At 39.5% G+C, this 12,364-nt stretch overlaps 1 protein-coding gene across 12 annotated transcripts in view; it reads right to left on the bottom strand.

Annotated features, from left to right (window-relative positions):
- SLC8A1 (solute carrier family 8 member A1) overlaps positions 1-12,364 on the bottom strand; it is a 443,214-nt gene that overhangs the window by 340,922 nt on the left and 89,928 nt on the right. The gene's annotated exons all lie outside the window — the stretch shown is intronic.

Here is a 12,364-nt window from a genome sequence, read left to right as displayed (position 1 = left end):
TGGGCTTCCCTGGTGCCGCAGTGGTTGAGAGTCCGCCTGCCGATGCAGGAGACGCGGGTTCGTGCCCCGGTCCGGGAAGATCCCACATGCCGCGGAGCGGCTGGGCCCGTGAGCCATGGCTGCTGAGCCTGCGCGTCCGGAGCCTGTGCTCCGCAACGGGAGAGGCCACAACAGTGAGAGGCCCGCGTACCGCAAAAAAAAAAAAAGAAAGAAAGAAAGAATTGCCATGAAAACTTAGTGGGAATGAGAGTGGGTACCCAGCTAGGCAGCTTCTCCAGAGTTTGACTTGATAGCATATGAAAGAGATGTAGGGTAAGTACTAGACCCAACAACCAACCACTTGGTGTAAGGTCAAGAACACCAAATGAGGTGTCAATATACTACTTGGTTTCCTGTTTGGGCTCTGCTATTTATTAAAATTCTTCTCACTCGGTGAACTTACATTTTCTCACGTGTAAACGTTTTGTTGCTTCCCCCTTTCTTTCTGCTATCTTTTCAAAATGATTTGTTGAGCTCCTACTATGTATCCATCACTGTGGAACTCTCTCTGCCCTAAAATAAATGCACTAATGCCTCAAAGGATTGGTGTGAAGATGAAATAGACACACAGGAACCTTGTAAATAGCATAGTGTTATGTAAAAGGAAAAAGTCTGATCTCTGACCCCTCCTGTGTTCTCTACTAGCCCTAGTTCTCTGGTCTCCATATTTTATCTTGCTTCCCCTCCCGCCCTCCACCCAAATTATGATTTCACTGACAGGGTATATTCTGGGCTGCATCTTATACTTTTGATCATTTTCTGTAGCTATCATTTTTACTAGGCTTGTAGAGACAACTAACTGCCTTGAGTTCCCCTCCCCTAAGCACAAGCACATGTGCACACACACAAGGTACACACACATGCACCACACACACAGTCCCAAAACTCCGTAGCGTGTGCGTCTTAAGAAAAGGAAGAGAAGAAATCCCTCTGCCTAATTCCCAGCAAGCCTATCTTAGAATTCCATAAATAACCAGCTGGAAAGTAACTGAAGGCTACAAGGATAGCACCTAACATTTACTGAGACCTTACTATACTGCAGGTACGGGCTAGCTGGATTTAATCCTTTGAAATAGGTTCTATTATCCTCACTCTATAGACGATGAAACTGAAACACAGAGAGGTTGAAAATTTATGAATCTATGCAGTTGATGAGTGACAGAGCAAGGATTTAAGCCCCGGCTAGTGTGGCCCACAATCACTGCTCTCAATCATTATACTACCGCAGATGATGGTTCTGGGTAGCTACGACAACGGTCACAAAGACCATCGACTAAGGAAAGTGCTAAGACCTTCACTTCTGACCACTGTCATTTTGTGTCCATAATGAATACCTTCCATTCACTCTCATTCTGTGTGCAAGTTAGGGAAGCAACAAATTTTAAATGAACATAGCAGAGTTAGGCACACTGACAGCCTAACTGTAAAAAAGGAAATATGTGTGTGTGTGTGTGTGTGTGTGTGTGTGTGTGTGTCTATATATATATATATAACAAGGACTCAAAACTCAGTAGACTTAAAGACTGGAAAACTTTACTGTAAGACCAAAGACCCAGATCCACCTCAAAATATCCCAAGGATTTCCTACGTGAGAACTGATGATTAAATTAACAACCAAATAAAAACACATCCGTTTAAGAGAATATAGTTCACAATGGCTATGGAAGTCATGGGCTATTAGGAAAGATGTTCCTTTCCTAAAAGAATTCAAACTATACAATATGCTTCAGTTATTCAAACAACTAATTTGTGCAGGATATTTTAACCCTAGATATTGATAGGTAAATGAAGACTTAATATTATTATCTTATTATATCTACTTTTATATTTATAGCTATACTTGTGTTTGTATTTATTGTATTAGTATTATATTATATTAATACCCTTAATATTCTACCATCCTATTAGACTTTGTGTAGGTCAGATGAATCACTTCCTATAACACATCGACTTAAACCATGCCAGAACTCACCCACATAGAGTTCTTTTTCCTTATGAACAACTCAGAAAGGACCCCTGCAGTTTACTTTCTTGCCCTGGTAATCTGTCCATCCTCCTTCAACGCCGTGTCCAGATACTCTGCGATGCTGAGCTACCTGAGTCTGGGACCCTGAAGGCAGTAAGCCCCAGCTGATTGAATTCCTGGCTAGGTGGCTTCAATGTCTGTATTAGCCTTGTTGTTTATGCTCAATAAATTCATACCATTTAGAGGAAAGACTCAGACATGAGTAACATCCGCCTCCCCTCGTAATGCACAGGGTTAGGAAACAAAGTTGAAGACAGGCAGCTGCTCAGGTTCAAAGCCAATGTTGCCACCTTTCCCTACTTCACATCCCTCTGAGTTCACGATGGCTATGAACAATGAACCAGAATTGAATTGTTCCCAGTCTCTGCTCTTCTGGTCTCTATCTGAGAGGGCAGCCAAATGGTGACAAGAGCCATCTGGGGGAGCGGAACGGGAGGCGCAGTGTGGCTCTCTTCTGGGGAAGAGCAGGCACACGGCGTGGTTGCTTCTGCCCGCAGCCTTGCTGACAGCTCAGCGTCCTTCCTTCTCAGCCTAAAGAGCAGCGGCAAAAGCCCCCTCAAAAGGCACTGTGAGGATGGGGCCAAGGAAGGCAGGATGGCACGGAGAGGCGATGGGCTGTGCTACAGCCACGTTGCTGTAGGACTGGATATCTGTACAGCTACCGCCTCAAGTAGAACGTGAGTTCTCCATGGCAGGGGCCATGTCCTGGTCACCACTCTTGTCCCAGCATCTTACAAGGGACTTGACACAGGAGGGTATTCATAAAGTGGAGTGGGTACCAGCCCTACTGGATCCCACCAGCTTCCTCTGGCTCCTCAAGCATGTGTACATTTGACTCCAAGGACAAAGTGGCTGTCTATTTTTAATAAAGCAGCAGTTTGAGTGAATCCCACGTCTCTTTTCTTCCTCTTAAAATGCCTTTCGTTTGTTTGCTTGAGCAAGAATCTGAACTAATTCCAGGCTTCGCTTCATTTTAGTAACAGCCGAAATCTAATCAGTGCTGTACACTCTCTGCCTCTGTCTCTGTCCCTCTGCCCGCCTTCCTTCTTCCCTCTTCCCTCTTGCTCTGTCCATTCCCACCCTTTTCCTACTCTCCCTGCCTCCACCTCTCTCTCTTTCTCCCTCGCCTCTCTATTCTCTCCCCTTCTCTTTCTACAAATTAAACAGAATAGCTCGTTTTAAACACAGTGTCAAGTTAAGATTGCAACGTTTATTAACGTGCTAGGATGAAAGCTGTCCTTTGGGAGTTGTTTTTGTTTTATTGTGCCCTAAAAATTAAACTCTATGTTAATAGGACTTAATCTTGCTTTCCCACCCTTATCTTGGTAAATAATAAATGTGTGTGTGTGAGAGAGGAAAGTTCTCTTTTGAAAGGGAAAAGTTGGGGGCTTCTTAATGTTAAATGTTACAATTAGTTATATTTATAAACATATCGGCAGTGAATTTACTCCAAACAGACCAGTAATTCTCCTGCAAAAGTTTAAAAAATAAAATAAAACTTTACTTGAAAGCAAATGAGTTACAGACACACCTGAATACTGAGTTTGTATAAAGTGTATACAGGTTGTCTTTGGACAGTCATCTGACTCTAGTTCGAAGTGGTTTTGTTGCTGTTCTTGTGCCATAGAAAGAATGTGGGTCAAAAGCAAGAGTGACTTGGAATTGGACTTTTGAAAAAGCTGCTGAAAATTCCATTTGCTGTGGGTAGGTCTGTATCCTTTGAACTGCCATGTGGGTCCCTTCCTCTAGGAAAACCTCCTAACCAAGAATTCTTACTGTTAATGACCTCCAGGGTCAGAGATTATAACTTCTTAAACTTAGTGGCAGTGCTGACGCAAGGTAACAAGCATCCTCTGGTAGATGGGTCATCACTACTTTACACTGTCTTGTAATATACAAAAAGGAAAGACCAAGAAACTACTATTTTAAGAAAGGAGAAAAGCTGCATTCACTGTTCGGCCATATGAAGAAGTTAAATGTTACAGAGCCAGTGCAGGCGATGACAGAACGCTATTAATAGAGTTTCTTTACTCTTTAGGAAAAGAGGAAATAAATACTCTGAGAGAGAAGAGAATAGACAATAATTTGGGCAGGTCAGGTACATGGAGGGATTTAGAGTTTTTCTTGCTTCTCAAACGCAGTTCATCATGGCTCTTCTAGGTTGATGGAGTGTCGGGGGCAATGCTGTTCAAGAACTCCAGAAAAGATACATGACTGTTCTAGTTTCTCATCTTCGGAACTGCACGACCACATGTAGTCAGGGTCACAGCACCATGACCTGCTTGCTCGTCCCCATCTCACCTATGAAAGCCATTCGAGGGGAGAGGAGAACAGCCCAGAGGAGGCAACGTAGCCTTTACAGTCAGGCAGTCCTACTGCTAAATTCTAGATCTTCCCCTATTAGCTGTGTGACCCAAAGAAAGTTAGTTACTCTCTAAGCCTCAATTTCTTCATCTGCAAAATAGCACCTAACTAACACAGTTGTGAGGATTAAATCAAATGAATATTGTAAGGAAAACAGCATGAAACCTGGCTTTCAATATGTCTTAGTACCATCTCCGCCACCACTGTCGCTTCGCAAATTACCATCACATCCAAAACCACCACCTCCAACACCACCATTATCACCACCACGACCATCATCACCACCTGCACCACTACCACCACCATATCCAAAACCACAACCTCTAATACCACCACCACCACAACCACCAGTATCATTATCATCACCACTATCACCTTCACCACCATCCCCACCACTACCACCATCATCACCACCTACACCATTACCACCACCATCACCACCACCATATCCAAAACCACAACCTCCAATACCACCACCACCACAACCACCAGTATCATTATCATCACCACCACCACCATCACCTACATACACCACTACCACCACCATCACCACCAGCTCCAGTATCACTGCCATTATCACCACTACCACCAGCACCACAATTACCAATACCATTACCACCTTTACCACCATCGTCCTCATTTTACAGGTGAGGAAACTGACTCAGAGCTCAAGTAATTTGCTGAAAGTTACAAAGCTAGTAGGGGACAAAGGTAGATCTCCAATCCTGGGTATGGAAGCCAAGTTGAGAGCTCCTCCTAAGTCCACCTTTTATCTCAGAAAGCCTAACATGGAAAAGCCAGGTGGTCTTGGTTTCAAGGGTCACCCCAGGGCTTCAAGGGTACCCAGCACGCAGGATCTCTCTTACCTAAGCTTTAAAAATTGTATCTAGAAATAAAATATTCCAGGTTTGTCATTAATATCTGAGTTACCAGACATAGTGAAACTTCCCTGATTTCTGCTTCTGGTTGTTTTTGTCCCTTGCCTGCATATCCTCAACTGTCACAGAGAACACAATGCCTATTCCCCTATCTGACCCTATAGAGACACTGTAAGAGGGAAAGAAAATGTCATGGAGAGCACTGGGTCCTGGGGAGAAAGGCAGGGAATGAAAAGGCATTGTTTATTTCGCCTGGCTTTACAACAAGCCTGCTGTATAGGCCTGTAAAAAGAATGAGCTCTGGAAGGCTCAACCTTTGGCAAACAGATCTGGTATTACGTAGGCAGTCTGTCAAGCCAGGAGAGGAAGCAAAGGAGGAGATTTCCTTTAATTCTGCCCATATTGTTTACTGCTTGTTTTCCCTTCCAGGACTTTCTGGACTTCCCCACTCCCAGGACAGAAAGCGCAAGGCATTGTGGGAAGCCGGCAGCAAAACCCCACTAGCTGCTGGTTGGTTCCATTGACACCTTCCACAGGACTCCCCTCAGCTCGCTCACCCAAGCCAGTGATAAAGATCTCTAGTGCCACGGACCCACCTTGCATTTGGCTGTCCTTTCCTTCTTTCCTGCCACCTGGCCCAGAGCCACTTCTATTCTACTGTTGCAAGGATAACCCTTAAGAGTTGCATGGCATTTACAATGTAACAGGGGCCTAACAGCTTTCCTATCCCAAAGAATGAATCTCCAGTGAGCAGATTTCAGTAACCATGCCAGAACATGACCAAGATACCTTATAGGAAAACCTCTATGGTTCTCAAGCTATTGTAACCCATTGGCAATTTTCTACACCTCAGCTAACAAGGACAGAATAGCTAACAACAAATAAAACCCCAGTGCAGGTGTTATACCCTCAAGGTGGCTCCATTCAAAAGAATTAAGCACGTTTAAATCTCCTTCCATGGGTTACCAGTGACCTCAGGAAGGAAAACCAAAGAAAATCTTTTCCCACTTCACAATTTGATGTGACATCTGCCTGGGTTCTACCAAGATGATGGTTGTACACTGGTATCACCGAGAAGATGGAGGGAATGGGGAGGCAGAGTGGGTTAAGGGCTACTCCAGTTGTTATAGGATTAAAGGAAGTCAAAAGCATTTCTAGAGACCAAGGACTAATTCACTAAGTGCAAAAGAAAATACTGGCAACAGTTTACTAGAAATCTTGTGAAGTTCGCTTAGAAACTCTAAGACGCAATGAGATACAGAGGGGCGAGCACATACGCTTTTTTTTTTTTTTAAGTAGAACAGGTATTTTTTCATTTAACAATTTTTAATTTTTACGTTACTGTAGTAAAAAACATTTGACGAGATCCACCTTCTTAACCGATTTTTAAGAGTACAGCACAATATTGTTAACTACAGGTACAATGCTGTACGGCAGACTTCTAGAATGTACTCGTTTTGCATTACTGAAACTTTATACCCGTTGGTTAACAACTCCCCGTTCTCCCTTCCCTTTCCGCCGGCAACCACAATTCTGCTCTTTGCTTCTCTGAGTGATATCTCCTATCTATTTTAGATATCTCATATAAGTAGAATCATGCAGTACTGGTCTTCTGTGATTGGCTTAAAGGGATATATACTCAGATTAAGTTAAATGCCCTCATAATGACTTAAAATCCCATTAAATGAAATAATGCCATTTGCAGCAACATGGATGAACCTAGAGATTATGATACTAAACGAAGTAAGTCAGAGAAAGACAATTACCATATAATATCACTTACATGTGCAATCTAAAATATAACACGAATGAACGTATCTACGAAACTGAAACAGATTCACCAGACATAGCGAACAGACTCGTGGTTGCCAAGGGGGAGGGAGTTGTTGGGGAGGGATGGAGGGGGAGTTTGGGGTTAGCAGATGCAAACCAGTATATGCAGAATGGATAAGCAACAAGGTCCTACTGTGTAGCACAGGGAATTATATTCAATATCCTGGAATAAACCATAATGAAAAAGAATATAAACAAGAATGTATATATATATATATATATGCATAATATATATATGCATATATATGCATATATATGCATAACTGAATCACTTTGCTATACAGCAGAAATCAACACAACATTGTAAATCAACTATACTTCAATTAAAAAAATAAAATCCCACTAAAGAAAATGAATGGTCCCTGAGTCTTTCACTAATATTGAGAACCATCTTATTTATTGAAAATGTCCACACACTCAGGTTTACCAAGTTATGATTCCATCTTAAAATGCACATCACATTTTTTTATCCAATTATGCTTCCAGCAAATGCAAATATTTTGCCCTAAATTAAGGTTTCTCCTACCACTTATACCTTATCTTTGTAATGATGTTCGTACTTCACAAAATATGTTATCTCATTAGCTCCCATTTTAGAGTATCTGGAGGATATTTCTTCTGTTTCCTTCATAATGATTAGCCCAGCGCTGAACGCAGATCAGGAGCTTAGCAAGTATGCGCAGATCGATTGTTATATAAATTCTTCTCTAACCCTGAACCAGAGAAACAAAGAGCCCCCTACGTGATAGCCTTGAATGATGACTCAGAAAAGAATCCATACTTTAAACACTTCAGTGTGTCTAAACTATGACATCTCCTCATGTGCTAAGATAAAACTTCTTTACATAACTATATCATAACCCCAGACTCTAATCAGCAGTGGGAAAATGAGGTTACAACAGCAAACACAGCAATCTGATTGACATGGTAAACAACCCTTCTGCACATAATCAATTTAGGCTCCCGCCAGCAGTGAATTAGAACTTGTCATTTTTTTTGGCTCTTACCCTGTCTTATTTCTTATAATAGTTATGCATGCAGGAAAACATATACATTTATAAAAACATTTCTTGTAGTTATAGTTTAGATTTTCAGATGATACTACATGTGGTTCGCTTCTAAGAAGAGAGAAATATTCCAGACTGAAAAGATAACCCACCAAAGCAGAAGTCCATTAAAACCCTAAAATTATTCCACCCAAATTTCTTACATTACACAGGAAAACTTTATGTCAGTGTAAAATATCACGCTTCCGTCACTTTAATAGGCTAAACGTTACAGATAAAATGCTTCTGCCACAAAGTAAATCTGGAATATGTTGGATTCTAGGTAATATGTGCTAACAGTCTTTCTTGTCTAATACTACATTCTCTAGTTTTTTTCATCATTTTGGATTCCCCCAAACACACATTATTATTCTTGCTCTGATCATTTCAAATTTTCGTAATATTTTTTTCATTTTTTTAATAGCTGATTGCCTTCTCGTATTACATATTTGTTCTACTCTCAGAATTGAATTGCTATCTCATATAGCTAGGTCTTTACTCCTTGGGATTCCATAGAGCAAGAAAAGAATACTAGTAATATAAATAGCAAAACCAAAGTACTTATTTTCCGTGGAATATAATAATAATGATTCCATAAAACCTATATATTATTAAAAATTTCTTTTCTATGTATTTTTCCAAAAAAGTGATGCCAATATTTTGCATCCAAAAGCTATATTTGTTGAGATGTCTTGCATATCGTATGTGCTAGAGTTAATGAAGTTACAATCAAACTTGAAAATGTAATAGTCTTTAAAGCTAAATTAATTCTGGACAGATCCATTGCTTAACAAATTACGGCTAGAAACTCCCAGTAAAATGATTTGCTAAGCAAGATGTTATGTAAATTTTCCAACCTACATTCTTTGTTTTCCGACTTTGAATTTTAAATGTATAACAGTAAATGCTCATGATCTTTTGCGTAATCTTCCCCAAATGACATGATTGCTGGGCTATAACTAAGTAATTAAATTTGATTTGTATCTACTCTAGTTAATTAAACTTAACATTTTCCAGAACAGTCAAGCTAACACGTTAGACCTTGAAAAACCAAACAACATTTTGTAATAATTATTACCACTAAACTTTCATCATTAAAGAACAAACATCAGTAGCACTTCAAATCTGTGGATGTCACCTACCAAATCACAAATCAAATTAGCATATTCTTCATTTATTTTTTATTAGCTGTTAACATTAGACAGAATTCCCTGTTGAAAGTCAAGATCAGCTGGCATGGGTTTAGTATTTGTCACTGATTGAGTTTATACAAAAGCATGGGCTAACTGTTAATTATATCTATGTAATGAGTTTTTGCATTGTAATTTTCAAATGTTTTGCCGAGAATACATTTTATTAGAGACTACAAACACCACTTACCACTTACAGGTATTTTCCTCAAATATGGATTTTGATCTTAAAAGAGGTCATGTTGAAATAATTCAACTCATTTACATAAAAATATGAATGAATAGGTACAGACATGTTTATTTTCTAAACTTAAGAGACTTCTTCTACACTAAATATGAGGCAAAGATTAGGAATCTGTCTTGTTCTTAAAACCTATGAATCAGTAAACCTGATTGCCTCTTGATCTCCATCCCTGATCAGACTGGACCCTATTTCTACCTTGGTGAATGGCTTATTAAACTTAGATATACTTTAAATCCAGGCTTTTCCAGGAATCTCTTTATGATGCTCTGGAAAGAATCACAAATTCTGGGTTCATGCACATCATTAAACAAACAAAAAAAATTTTTTTAAGTATCTAATGAAGCTCAGTGGCGTCAATAGTCCCATCTATGTATTTTAGGTTTTTGAGAAAGTCATCTCTCAAGAGTAACGAATTGGATGAAATATAAATTCATTTTTAAAGATAAATCGAGTTGTGTCTACATAGTTCAACTAGGCTGCATGATGACAAACTCTCTTTCACTTGGATCTGACTGTGTGGACCTGGCATTGGAAACTACCAGAGGAAAAATGATCCATAACAAGAAAGAGTAAGGGATCTTGATAATATTATGTTTTTCTAAAAGCATTCTGTCTGAATTCTTGGTGCCTAGCCTAAGGCTAAGTCCCAGGCACTGCAATAAATTTATTCAAGCAATAGACTGATTAACCATCTACAAACCTCGTCAGTAGTAAAACTCTACAACATTAAGATAAAAACGCCTTAAAATTAAAATTCTAGAAAGAAGAGAAAAATGTAGGGCTGTAATTTCATTTCACTTATAAATAAAATGTTTTGCCGTTGGTAAAATTTCATATTTCAACTTAGCAAATAAAATATAGGAAGAATTTTATAAAACTAGGAAATGGCCATTGATCTAGAATATGCCTAGAACACACATACAGAGATGCTGATAATTCCACCAGTTCTTACCGGCTTTCACAAGGTATCTAAAATTCTAAAGCTGAAATTTGGCAATATTCCTTCCTTAGCAAGAATGAAATCAATTTAACGGCACAGGCTGAATGTTTGAAATGGAGCTTGACAGAATAAATTATACCATCAAATCACTGTCTCTTTTTTTCCCTTCTTCATCTTCTACTACACTGTGCCCAAAAGAAAGTTATTTATTTGTGCTTTGGTAGAAGTCCTGGATGGGAAAGTCTGCCTCTCGAACAAGTAGAGAGCCAGTATTCTCAGGAGAAAGCAAGATCACATTTTCTTGAGAAAACACCCTAAGTAAAATGAGTATATAAAACAAAACACTAATTTGCTCGTATTTAAGAGCTACCCTTGTGAGTTCATTTAACAACATGCAGTATTCCTTTAACAACATTCAATATCACTTGTAATCCATGTAAAACTGTATCAAATACAAGAGGGTTCAATAATTGAAATGATTATAAAATGGAATGAGCAAGAATTCCTAGCAAAGAAATAAAGTTTATGTGCTAATGTGGGCAGGATCACATTCAACACGGGCCTTTGGGAAAATCCTTCCTTGGGTGTGCAGTGTATTCATTTGCTATTATATTACTATCTTTCAGTAAAATATTTGTCCCGACAAAACACATCTCGCTAAGCGGAACATTAACAACGTAAGGACCAATGTAAAATAGATATTCAACAAAAGCTCTCCCCACATACACATCCGAAGATGGCTATTATCTCTCTTTGCTTGATTTCATTGTGATATCACACTAACTGTCCATCTCTATACAACAACGTCAAAGAGGTGATAGATACTGGAAGGCTCTTTCAGAAAAATCTGTTTCCTCTGCCCATCCGGCTCCCTTTGTTTTTGTTTTCCCTTCACTTCTTGTAGAAGAAATTTCATCTTGGAGAGAATGCACCCCATTTGATATACAATGCCATTTACACAAGAGTTAACTATTTTGAGAACAAACTATATTTTATATTGTTTCTCCTGAAACTCCTAAGTTGCCAATGATTCCACCAACATAATTATCCACTGGAATGTCCTATTTTTGCACTGCAGATATTATAAATAGTTTCCTTTCGTCCTTCCAGTCAGGATACTGCTCATCGAGTCACATTTTCTGGTTTGCTTTTGGTAAGTGCAATGCCCCTGGCCCTCGGCAAGGAAGGAGGAAAAGCTCTCTAAACGGCAGCTGTCTTTGGAATAATTATCGCACAACCCGCCATTCTGTGTTACAGTGTTGGCAGATGTCACTGTAAAGTGCCAGTAGGAAGAGCAAATTGTTCCCCACTTTTTTTTCTCTGACCTGCTCCCTGTCAACTCGGATGCTTGGACAGAATCCTACTTCTCTCCCCATCCTTATACCAGCAGGGTAAAAGGGTTTGTTTAATCATGTAAAGTAAAATCAGACTGGAACTAAATAAGAGCTAAATGACTTTCCCCACTGGCATAAAACTGAAAAGGCAGGATTGGTCATTAAGTCATAATTAAGCATTAGCAGTTAAGCAGAAACATTATATAATCACAAAAACAGTGTCAGATAAAAGCAGCAGAAATCATTTCAGCCAGCCCTGGTAGCCAGGCAATTCTTTTCAGGGATGTTTCTTTTTTGGGCTCTCCCAATTTGTACACAGTAATGAAGTTAGGACATAATGTGAGGTTTTCAATGTTCCCTTTCTGTGTGTATATTACGTGATCAAGATAGAACACAAATTTTTCAACCCATTGTAAGTGCTTGGATAAATTCTGTCAGAAGACTCATTCTATAAATCTACTTAAAAACTA

The sequence above is a fragment of the Globicephala melas genome, chromosome 12 (assembly GCF_963455315.2).
Source record: "Globicephala melas chromosome 12, mGloMel1.2, whole genome shotgun sequence".
Lineage (NCBI taxonomy): Eukaryota > Metazoa > Chordata > Mammalia > Artiodactyla > Delphinidae > Globicephala > Globicephala melas.
Note: the sequence above shows the minus strand (reverse complement) of the source record. Positions and strands in the feature narration are given on the sequence as shown.